This window comes from Panthera pardus, unplaced genomic scaffold (genome assembly GCF_024362965.1).
Source record: "Panthera pardus isolate Hobbes unplaced genomic scaffold, ASM2436296v1 HiC_scaffold_6, whole genome shotgun sequence".
In the NCBI taxonomy this organism is placed as follows: domain Eukaryota; kingdom Metazoa; phylum Chordata; class Mammalia; order Carnivora; family Felidae; genus Panthera; species Panthera pardus.
This window is the reverse complement of record NW_026526991.1, coordinates 103636869-103648888: the sequence shown is the minus strand read 5'-3', so window position 1 is coordinate 103648888 and position 12020 is coordinate 103636869. Positions and strand designations below refer to the sequence as shown.

Below are 12020 nucleotides of genomic sequence, written 5' to 3'. Positions count from 1 at the left end.
GCAGAGTGTGATTTCTGCAGACCACAACTACAAAGTAGTCTGGATTCTAAGAGGGCTCCAAGAACTTCACCAGCAAGTAAACACCCATGGATTGTCCTTCTCCCACTCAGTCACATGCCACATGGAGCCACTCATTGACCTCCTCTGCTTATTCATAGCTTCTGCTTACCCAAAACCTCAGCTTGCACAGGGCCTCTTCGCACCCTCTACCTTTTAGCTCCAACTCTCAATGCCAAGGGAAAAATCTTTCCATGTTTCTTAGTTCTAAATCCCAAGAGAAAAATCTAGTCAGCACTGCCTCTCCATTTAAAATAGATCACTCACTGGTCAGCCTATAGACTGATGAGTTACCCTGCCTGATATAATCAGCTTGGGCCTCGTGCTTACTGTCCACCACTCCCTTCCACCCCTGCGTGGGAAACAATGGACATTTAGAGGACTCCCCTTACCTCCTTAAAAATGACTCCCTCCCTATTTGGCCACCCCATGTGGGTCAAATAACACTCCCATCCAAACACACACCACCCTACTTTAAATGACTCTTTTGTCTTATTACCCTGTATTTAATTTCCTCACAGCTCTTAGCACTAGCTGAACTTATTTACAATCCTCCCCTACCAGAATATACACAGCATAAAAGGAGGAAACTTGTCTGTCTTGTTCTTCCCTGCCCCTAGCACCAGAATAGGTACTTTGGCGCCTATTAGGTATTCAAATAAATCTTGATGAAATGAATGAATAGCCAGCTTGACATGGTGGCTGTAGGTAGAGGTTTCTGTTCTTCAGAGGTGTGGGTAGAATAGTCCCCATGACTAAAATATCTAGTCCAAGGGCCCGTTAATAATTTCAAACTGTTTTCACAAAACCTCACAGCAACCCTGTGTGATATTTTTATTAGCTCTATTTTATAGATGAAAACGCTGAGACTCAGAAAGATTGAGACTTGCCCAGTCACTCAGCAAGTGCTTGAACTCAAGATGTGAACCCTCATCTGCCAGATCTCCAAGCCCTTGGGCTTTATATTTCCTCCCTCTTCCTCCCACCAGGGCAAGCAGACTGAAAAGAAAGGCTTGGTTACTAAACTTCAGAATGACAACATGAAACAATACAGAAGAAAAGCAATTATTATTTCACTTCCCTGTGGGTGGTAATTATGGATCTCATTATTCCCAAAGCAGCACAAGCCAAATCACAAGTTAAAGAAGGGTTTGCATAAATCCTTGAATCATGGATTCACTAAGCGCTATTAAGGTCATTTGGTGTAACTCTGACCTCTTCAGGTTGGTTTTGTGGAGGACAACCACGACCCACACGAGTTCTCCCTAGAAATCCCCACCAGTGGCAAGGCACATGCCATACACTTATAAAGGACATAAGATACATGAAAGCCCTCAGGGACATATTAATTCTTAGAGTTCATTTCCTCGGGTACCCAATTATCACTCATTATTTACCTGTGTATAAACTATTGCTATAGACTAAATTGTGTCCCCCCAAAATTTATGTATTAAAGGCCTAACCCCCCATATAGACTGTATTTGAAGATAGGGCTTTTGGGGAAAACTGAGGTTAAACAAAATCTAAGAGTGGGGTCCTAATCCTTACTAGGAATGGTGGCCTTATAAGAAGAGGAAAGAGGGAGAGGAGCTCTCTTTCCACACCATATGAGGATAAGGAAGGAGGCCATCTGCAAGTCAGGAATAGAGCTGTCACCAAGAACCAAATATGCCAGCACCTTAGAATTCCCAGACTCTGCCACAGTGAGAAAATAAATTTCGGTTGTTTAAGCTCCCCAGCCTAAAGTATTTTATTACAGCAACCTGACACAAGTACGTTCCAGGTACTATTGTGCTGTTAGGCTCCGAAAATACTTGAACTTCACACACCTGGGAGACAACACAGCCCCAAAAGAAAAGCTTTCCTGCACCTGCTGCTAGTCCAAAGCCATAGCATGTTGCACAACGGCAATGCTCCAAGGCCGGGAGAGACAGCCTGGGCTGCAACCCCCACAGTGACACCTTGCTGGGGCCTTCTCTCTCTCTCTCTACTTGTATTTATTTCCACTTTCATGACACTTCCTCCAACAAGCTGGTCAATTCCATTCATCTCAGTCCTCTTGACTGGACTCTACTCCACCTTGATTCCTTGATGGGCAGTGGGGCGGAGCCATTAACAGTATGGGAACTGGGCTCGGGTGGCCAGGTCTGGGATCGCAGCTTATGTGAATATTCCTAAGCCTCAGTCTTCTCAGGTAACAGCACTTATTCACATGTGGTTGTAGTGACCACTGCATAAGGCAATTTATGAAAAGCGCTTAGCACAGCCGGGCTAATCTGAAGCCCCCAGACGCGTGCTAGCTAGTCTCACTCCAAAAGCGCTTGGGGCGTCAACTACAGGTCCCACCCTCCTTGGTAGGCCCTTACCCCTCCCATTGGTTTCTAGCCTGCCAATCATGCACTGGCCCCGCCCCCCCGGTTCCAGAACGCTTTCCCGCTCCCGACTCGCCCTGCCCCTTTGCACTACAGCCCGCCGTGTTTGCGTTTCCACCAGCGCCTGCCCTCTCTCCTCTCGCTTCGCCTTCTCACACGGCACCACGCTCACCGTCTTCGCCCGAGGGACTGCTTCGCGAAGTCCAGGCCAGGGAGGAGTTGAGGAGTCTGAGCATAACGCTACGGAATTTGAATTCGCGGCGCCTCTCCCTCAACGTCGGCCTCTGGGAGGGGCGTGCTGCGTTGCCACGCCCCCGCACCACTGCGCCTGCGCACCCCTGAATTCGAAGGGGTGGGTGGGAGTTGGTCTCCTTTTGCTCCACTGCGCTTGCGCGGCAGACTCAGGGCTGGGCTTTTTTTCTGGCGCTGGGAGTCCTGGTCATGACAGACCCCTAGAGTCTGTGGTCTGAAATGCTCGCTAGGTTTTGGCCCTATCGCTTCAAAGCTCCACCTCCCTCCTCCACCTCCCTCACCCCCCACTCCTGGTATGAAGCCTCTAATTTAAGAAGCACCATTGGAGAAATAGAAGATGATAAGACATGAAGGTAAGTCGGGTCTGGTGGTAGAAGACTTTAAACAGCAAAATAGTACACTTAGACTTCATACTTGTTAAAAACAAACAAAATTCAAGTACATTTGGAGATCTAATTGGCTTTTTTAAACAGTTCTTGAATCCATAGCATCCCATCTAGGAAGCATAGGGGAGCTCCACTAAGTTAAACAAAAGAAAGGATTTTAAAGACAAAGAAGACTTTAAAAAAAAAATGAATTTGTTAGCAAGGAATTTGTTTAGGCAAGGTTGCCCACCACCATCCCCTTCCAACTGGAGCAGGAGTATATCAGTAAATTTCCTAGTGGTTGACCAGGAAATTCCATGCTGACTAGTTAAAGGTTACAATTCCTGGAGGTTGAAACTGCAGTTAGGGCAGGTATTGAGTCTTGGTTTACTGACTTGGCCTAAGTGATGCATTTTGGGCCTGTGGTTTTCTTTTTAACATACTGTAGGCAATTTGCAAGTCACTAAAATGTTTTTAAACACAGAGGTTAAGTTGCAAAGGCAATGTCTTGGAAATATTAAACTGGAAGCAGTATGAAGGTGATGCCAGCAGGCCAGGTCCAGGGACTCGGCAGTGCTGGCGGGGAGGGGGGGGGTGGCTTATTTGGAGGTTCTAGCAGGGGAACGCAGCTACTTGTATACCCTTGACCGAAGAACGGTCCTCCTCTATCGGGGAAGGTTGTCCTCTTTGACCAAGCACGCATGCAAACTGGTGGAGCCGCTCTGGAAAACAGTGTGGAGGTTCCTCAAAAAATTTAAAAATTTAAAATAGAACAACCCTATGACCCAGCAATGACACTACAAGGAATTTATCCAAAGGATACAGGAGTGCTGATTCAAAGGGGCACATGTACCCCAATGTTTATAGCAGTACTATCAACAGTAGTCAAAGTATGGAAAGAGCCCAAATGTCCATGGATGAATGGATAAAGAAGATGTGGTTTATATATACAATGGAATACTACTTGGCAATGAAAAAGAATGAAATTTTGCCATTGGTGACAACATGGATGGAACTGGAGGGTATTATGCTAAATGAAATAAGTCAGCCAGAGAAAGACATATATCATGTGTTTTCATTCATACGTGGAATTTTGAGAAACTTAACAGAAGACCATAGGGGAAGGGAAGGAAAAATAAGTTACAGAGAGGGAGGCAAACCATGAGACTTTTAAATACAGAAAACAAACTGAAGGTTGATGGGGGTGGGGAATTGGGACAGGGGGGAAAATGGATGATGGGCATTGAGGAGGGCACTTGTTTGGATGAGCACTGGGTGTTGTATGTAAGTGATGAATCACGAGAATCTACCCCTGAAGCCAAGACTACACTGTATACACTGTATGTTAGCTAAGTTGACAATAAATTATTTTTTTAAAAAATCAAACCTGAGCCAGCAGGAAATGAAAGCAGAATTTATTGAAAGTATAGAAAGAGTACAATTACAGACAAAGTGTCTGGGAGACTCAGAAAGGAAAGGAGAGAGAGTCTGGTCTATGTTTGGGGTCTGGGTTTTTATCTAGGAGTGTGGTCTGTTGTACGTGTCCTCAGGCATCCAGGAACCGGTTAGAACAAAGAGGAGGGCCCAAGTGTTATTACGTGGAGCCAGAGGGTCTTGGTGTCATGATGTCTAGTGCCAGTGGAACACATAGGATGGCTTCCTCCCGTCATTCATACCTGGTCCTTCCTTAGATGTTGTCTCTTACGAAGAAGACATACATTATTTGCACTATGAGGCATGTGTAAGGTGGGGGTGGGTGCAAGTCCTAGCAAGAATAGAAGCAGGAAAAGGAGAAAAAAGCAGATTTTTATGAAGTCCTTCAGTTTCCCTATCTCAAAGGGTGTTTGGGAGGGAGAGAGACCAGGAGCAAGCAAAGAAGCCAGGTTAGGTAGAAAAGCAGACAATGCAATAGGGACATGGACTTCAAGAGTGCCAGCGGTAGGAACGGAGGGGATGGAGGCAGTTACTGCTAGGCCATAAACCTGCATATGACCCTCTGTCTTCCCCTCATCCTCACTCTATGGCTTATATACAAGATTGACACTCCTAATGTTGGACCCTGGGCTTTGTCCCAAAGGTAAAATCAAGACTGTTAGCCCTATGTAGACCACCTCTGCATTTCTTATTAAATAGCTTTAGATGGTGCCATTCACTGAATTAACTCCAAGACCTTCTTAACAAACTCCTCTCAAAACTCAAATCCAGGGAGAAAAAATTGCCTATTCACATACAAATACATTTTCTATAACTCAACAGTGAGAGCTGCTTAAGCCCATTATATATGCCTTTTTGCCTCTGCTGCTAATAACCTCAAAGCTACATGTGTGCTATTTTAGTTTTTCATTGACCAGCATTTTTTGATACTTTTCTTTTTCTGTTCTTATTACTTCTTGATCATTTTAAGTCCATGCTCTAGTAAGTCAGACCATCTGGATTCAGATCCCTGCTCCACTATTAACAACCTCAATGAACTTGCAAGCTGTTTAAGCACTCTGAGCCTTAGTGAGCCTCAGTTTTCTCAGCTCTAAAATGGAGATAGTGACAGAACCGACCTTACAGGATTCTTGTGAGATAAGGTGCTAAGGTACCTTGCATGCCACATTATAAAAGCTCAACAAAGGTTAGCTGTTACTAATATTAATTTAGCATTCCTGTGCTTTTTTTTTAATGTTTATTTTTTGAGAGAGAGAGAGACAGACAGAGCACAAGCAGGGGAGGGGCAGAAAGAGAGGGAGACACAGAATCCAAAGCAGGCTCCAGGCTCTGAGCTGTCAGCACAGAGCCCGACACCGGGCTCACAGGGCTCAAACTCACACAGACTGCGAGATCATGACCTGAGCCAAAGTCGGACACTTAACCCACTGAGCTACCCACCCCTACCATTCCTATGCTTTTATTTTAAGTTTCCTTAGATCCCCTGTAGATACAGCTGTGCTCTAAATCTAACAGTAAATAAATAAAATCTAATAATAAGTAAACTTGGGTCCTAAGTGTAAATCAAATTTTGAGATTTAGGCTTTTGGCAATTGGAAGTAGAGCAAAAATGAGGAGGTCAGGAGTGATGATGCATTTTGAAGGGGGGTAGGAATATTCTGTCTTTGTTATGCAGTTTGATGGGGTACACATTAGTTACATGCCATGCTGCAGGCAGAACCAGGATTTCTCAAAGGCATCTTTTTTCCAAGGTATAGCCTGGCCTTAACATTCATCCATTCAATAAATACCAACTGAGCATCAGTCCAGAAGCTGAATTATCTTAGTAAACTCAGAAAGTGTCAGATAACTGGGACGCCTGGGTGGCTCAGTCAGTTGTGCCCAACTCTTGATGTTGGCTCAGGTCATGATCTCCCTGTTCATGGGTTTGAGCCCCGCATCAGGCTCTGCACTGACAGTGTGGAGCCTTCTTGGGATTCTCTCTCTATCCCTCTCTCTCTGCCCCTCACCTCCTCATGCTCGCTCTCTCTCTCTCTCTCTCTCTCTCTCAAAATAAATATAAAAAAAATGTCAGACTACAAATGCATGATCACTAAATTTACATCCATACCAATGGATTCCTTTATAACGGAGCTGTTTCCAGTGAGTGGAAGCTAATTTATCTCTTTCTATTTAGGAAGCCAATGTGAATTGGAAGATTTCTTGGTAAGCATAGAATCAGAACAAGGAAAACATATAAATTTGAGTGAAATGTATCACCTACTTACTGGGAAAATCCCATGAAATGTGCCTGTCATCTAAGAGAAAAACTCTAGAGACCAGATTTCTCCCATCCCCAAGAATCCATGTGCCTCTCCTGGAACAGTGGAAGATGCACCCTAATATTATTTCTCTGAGCCCTAGTTTATTTGATTACTATGTCCAGTGCATATCTAGGTGTATGACTTTTCCTCATTAAGCCACACTCTCGTGGACATGGGATACACTCTGTTTCTTCACATAATAGGTTGATCTAATTCATTGGACTGAATTTATAGGCTACCCCATCAATGTTTCCATGAGGTATTCAGCAGTGTTTGAAAATGGAGGACTAGAGTTCAGGAAAGAGATAGAAGCTCGGTATATGGATTTGATCACCCCTGAGTAAAAGAACTAAAGCCTTGGTAAGTGATAAAATTTCTGAAGATGTGAACAGTTAAAATGCAGGGGGGAGGGGAGGCATTGACATGCCAAAAATGATGTCTGACCCTTACCTTATACCATATATAAAAACTAACACAAAATGGGGGCACCTGGGTGGCTCAATCAGTTGCACATCTGACTTTTGATTTCAGCTCAGGTCATGATGCCAGGTTCATGGGATCAACCCCTCCCACACTTGCTCACTCACTATCTCTCTTAAAAAAAAAAAGTTAAATTTTAACACAAAATGGATTTAAATGTAAAAGCTAAAAGTATAAAGCTCTTAGAAGAAAACAGAGGGGATTTGGATTTGGCAATGATTTCTTGGATAGGATACCAAAAGCATAGGCGCAACAGTAAAAATGGATAAATTGGACGACAATAAACATTAAAACTTCTGTGCATCAAAAGACACAATCAACAGAGTGAAAAGGCCACCTACAGAATGAGAGAAGATATTTGCAAACCATGTATCTAATAAGGGGCTAATATTTAGAATATGTAAAGGACTTCTGCAACTTAACAACAGCAAAGACAAAACAGCCCAGTTAAAAAGTGGGCAAAAGGAGGGGTGCCTGGGTGGCTCAGCTGGTTGAGCATCTGACTCTTGATTTTGGCTTAGGTCACAATTTCATGGTTTGTGAGATCGGGCCCCATGTTGGGCCCCTCAATAATAGCATGGAGCCTGCTTGGAATTCATTCTCTCTTCTCTTTTCTCTCTCTCTCTCTCTCTCTCTCTCAAAATAAACTTTATAAATAAGTAAATAAATGAAGAAAGAAAGAAAGAAAAATGGGCAAAAGGATCTGAATAGACATTTTTCTGAAGAAAAGATATAGTTGGCCAACAAGCACATGAAAAAATCCTCAATATCACTCATCACAAGGGAAATGCAAACCAAAACCACAATGACATACCACCTCATACCCATTAGGATGGTTACTATAAAACACACAGGAAAATAACAAGAGTTAGTAAGGGCATGAAAAAATTGGGACCTTTGTGCACTGCTAGTGGGAATGTAAAATGGTGTAGCTACTATGGAACACAGTATGGTGGGTCCTCAAACAATTAAAAATAGAATTAGCATATGATATAGCAGTTCCACTTCTGGGTGTCTACCCAAAAGTGGTGAAAGTAGGGAGTTGAACAGGTATTTGTACACGTTTATAGCCACATTATTCACAATAGCCAAAAGGTTGAAGCAGCCTGTGTCCATCAAGAGATGAATGAACAAAATGTGGTATTTATATACAATGGAGTATTTTTCAGCCTTAAAATGAAAGGAAATTCTGACATCTGCTACAACATGGATGAACCTTGAGGACATTATAGTCAGGGTTATCCAGAGAGACAGATTCAATAGGATGCGTATAGCAAAAAATTTATTTTAAGGAATTGGCTCACAAAGTGGAGGCTTTGCAGGCCCAAAATCTGGTGAGGTAAGCCAGCAGGCAGACTGGAGACTCAGGGAAGAGTTGCAGTTCAAGTCCAAAGGGTGTCTGCTGGCAGAATCTCTTGCTCTGGGAATCCATTGTTCTGTTAAGGCCTTCACCTGATTACATGCATTATGGAGAATAATCTGCTCTACTCAAAGTCCACTGATTTAAATGCTAATCTCATCTAAAAACCACCTTCACAGAAACATCCAGAATAATGTTTAATCAAATATTTGGGAACCATGGTCCATCCAAGTTAACACATAAAATTAACCATCATATCATGATAAGTGAAGTAAGCCAGTCACAAAAAGACAAATACTGTATGATTCCACTTAAAGGAGGTACCTAGAGTAGTCAAATTCATAGAGACAGAAAGTAGAATGGAAATTACCAGGGACTGAGTCGAGTGGGAAATTGGGAATTGTTGTTTACTGGGTATAGAGTTTCAGTTTTATGAGAGGAAGAGAGTTCTGGACATTGGTTGCCAACAAAGTCAACATACTTAACACTAAACCATACACTTAAAAATGGTTAATATGGTTAATCTTATGTTATATATATTTTACCACACATTTTTTAAAGAGAAGAAAACAGCAGGGAATGACCTTTAAGAAATGGCCACATTTGGGGGAAAGGAAGGTGAGAGATTGATTAACTAGAGGAGTAGAATGCAAATTAGGGCCACCACGGAGCTAAAAGAGAAAATGATCAAAAATATTGGATACAGCAAGGTCAAGAAGGACAATAATTAGAAGGAAATTCCCTGGCAACTTAATAAGGGAGAGTCAGTACAGTAGTTTGAACAAAATCACTTTGCAAGGGTTAAGAAAAGTCTAAATGATGAGAAGCCTGGAGGAGCAGAAGTGCTCCGCCCGTTCAAGGAGTCTGGAGGGGAGGAGACAAGGGGGAGATGCATGCTGGAAGGCAGAAGAAGGGGAAACCATGCAAAGGAAGACAGGGGGTGCTGATGTAAGGACCAAGTGAAAGGGCAACTATTCCCTCTGCCATTGACCAGCTTCCTCTGCCAGGTAGCCTGATTTGGGCAAGATCTCCCCAAATACAAGACTAAGGGCCCTACAGAATCCTGATACAGACAAGGCAGCTGTCTTAGTACAGAATGGGCAGCCAGGGAGTGGTTGCAAGAATTAGAGATCATGACAGGGTTGGGGGTATCCTGAGAAGTCCAAGTTTGAAGGAAATTGCAGTGAAAGTCAGAAAGCCAAAAACAGAACGAAAAAGTAGGCCAAAGGCCAGTGGGGCAAATGCCAATACACAAAGCAGGGAAAGTCTCAGTGCTTGGGTTCAGAAGCTAAGTCAGAGTAGTGTTTCTCCTTTAAAGTTTAGTTCTTCTGCCAACTGTCACCAACCACACCTATGTCATCCCAAATTGTTGATGCTGCTCTACTCATTCAGAGGAGACTGCCTAGTGTTAATTAGGGTTCTCCAGGGAAACAGAACCAATAGGGTGTGTGTGTGTGTGTGTGTGTGTGTGTGTGTGTGTGTGTGTGTGTGTGTGTGTAGAAAGAGAAAGATTGACTTAAGGAATTGCCAATTATGGAGGCCAGCAAGTCCAATATATATAGGGTGGCCCATTAGGCTGGAGACACAGGGAAGAGCTCATGTTCCAGTTCAAGTCCAAACGTCATCTGCTGGTAGAATTCCTTCTAGCTCTCAGGAGGTCAGTTTTGTTTTGTTTTAAGTTTATTTATTTATTTTGAGAGAGAGAGAGAGAGAGAGAGAGAGAGAGAATCCTAAACAGTCTCCATGCCATCAGCATGGAGCCCCTCATAGGGCTCAGTCTCACAAACCATGAGATCATGACCTGAGCCAAAATCAAGAGTCAGATACTTCACCAACTGAGCCACCCAGGCGTCCCAGGAATTTATTCTGTTCAGGTCTTCAACTGATGGGATGAGGCCCACCCACATTATAGAGGGCAGTCTGATTAACTTACTTACAATTGCAATGTTAATCTCATCCAAAGGCATCCTCATAGAAACATCCAGAATAATGTTTAACCAAATATCTGGGAGCTATGGCTCAACCATGTTGACACATAAAATTAACCATCATACCCAGGTAATAATTATAGCCATTAGTAAACACTTATTTATATACAAAGTACACAGCCATCTCCTTTCAGTCCATAACACCCATAAGGTAAGTTTGATATTCTCATTTTTAAATAGGAGGAAAACAGTTTTCGAAAGATTTTATCTAAAAGTTCATAAAATTCAGAAGCAATCAAAACCATTCTCATCATGGTTAACTTCAAAGAAATTAATTTAATCAATTTGACCAGAGTGGGAACTAGTTCTTTGGTCTTTCCACATCTTTCAAACTTCAAAGAACCAAGTTCCAATACCTAACTGGCATGACCTTTGTCAAAAAAAAAAAAAAAAAAAAAATCATTGCCCTCTTACTTTGTGCCTGGCAAACCGCTAAGCACTTCATATTCATTACCCTCTTTAATCCCTACAGCAATGTTGAAAGTTTAAGTAAATCCATCAAGATTGGGTTTTGCCGGTGACAGAAAACTCAAATAGCATTGGGTAAGACAGATAAAATTTTACCTCTAACCCTCCAACCCCCCAGATAAAGTCTGAAGGTATCCAAACTGGTAAACAGCTCTACCATCATAACTGGCCTAGGTTTCTTCTATCCTTGTGTTCTGCCATCTTCAGTAGATCACTTCCTCCTGATGATCTGTGATAGCTATTTAGCTCCAACCATCATGCCTACGTTCCAGTCACCAGGGAGACATGACAAAGATGGATGGGCCCCTGCCCTTGAAGAACATGTCTTGGAAGTCAGATATGCTACTTTCTCTTCCACCCACCTGGGTGGGTCAGACCTAGCAGCAAGGCAGGTTAGGAAACATATTCCTTTTTCTAGGCAACCAAACACACAGTTAAAAAAAAGAAGGGGAGAAAAAATACTGGAGGATCCACAGGCAGTATTATCAAGGCCATTTCTAGATGAGACGTCAGACGCACAGCAGTGAAGTGCAGAGCTCTGAGGTAGGATAAAAGAACTAGTCATAATGGTTATGTGGGAGAGGGAGCAAGGATTCAAGTCTGAGTTTTAGAGTGATTTTTAAGTGTTGTTTTCTAAGTTATTTTGAGAGAGAGAAAGAGCATGAGCAGGAGAGAGGTAGAGAGAGAGAAGGATAGAGAGAATCCCAAGCAGGATCTGCACTGTCAGCACATAGCCCGATGCAGGGCTCGAACCCATGAAACTGTGAGATCATGACCTGAGCCCAAATCAAGAGCCAGATGTTTAAGTGACTGAGCCACTCAGGCACCCCAAGTGTGTGTGTGTGTTTTTTTTTAATTTAAGTAATCTCTTCACCCGACATGGGGCTTGAATTCACAACTCCAAGGTCAAGAGTCACATGCTCTTCCAACTGAGCCAGCCA

General features: G+C 43.0%; 1 protein-coding gene and 1 long non-coding RNA gene across 5 annotated transcripts in view; one reads left to right on the top strand and one right to left on the bottom strand.

Moving 5' to 3' along the window:
• Window positions 1-2715, bottom strand: part of DDX11 (DEAD/H-box helicase 11) — a 40385-nt gene extending 37670 nt beyond the window's left edge. For all 4 annotated transcript variants that reach the window (XR_008419504.1, XR_002084541.2, XM_019464876.2 and 1 more), the window contains exon 1: window positions 2602-2715. The gene's annotated coding sequence lies outside the window, so the exon portion shown is untranslated. The remainder of the gene's footprint in view (window positions 1-2601) is intronic.
• A 146-nt stretch (window positions 2716-2861) lies between these two features.
• The window catches only part of LOC109276226 (uncharacterized), a 31046-nt gene continuing 21887 nt past the window's right edge, over window positions 2862-12020 (top strand). The window contains exon 1 of the long non-coding RNA XR_002084542.2: window positions 2862-3034. This is a non-coding gene — a long non-coding RNA (uncharacterized LOC109276226). The remainder of the gene's footprint in view (window positions 3035-12020) is intronic.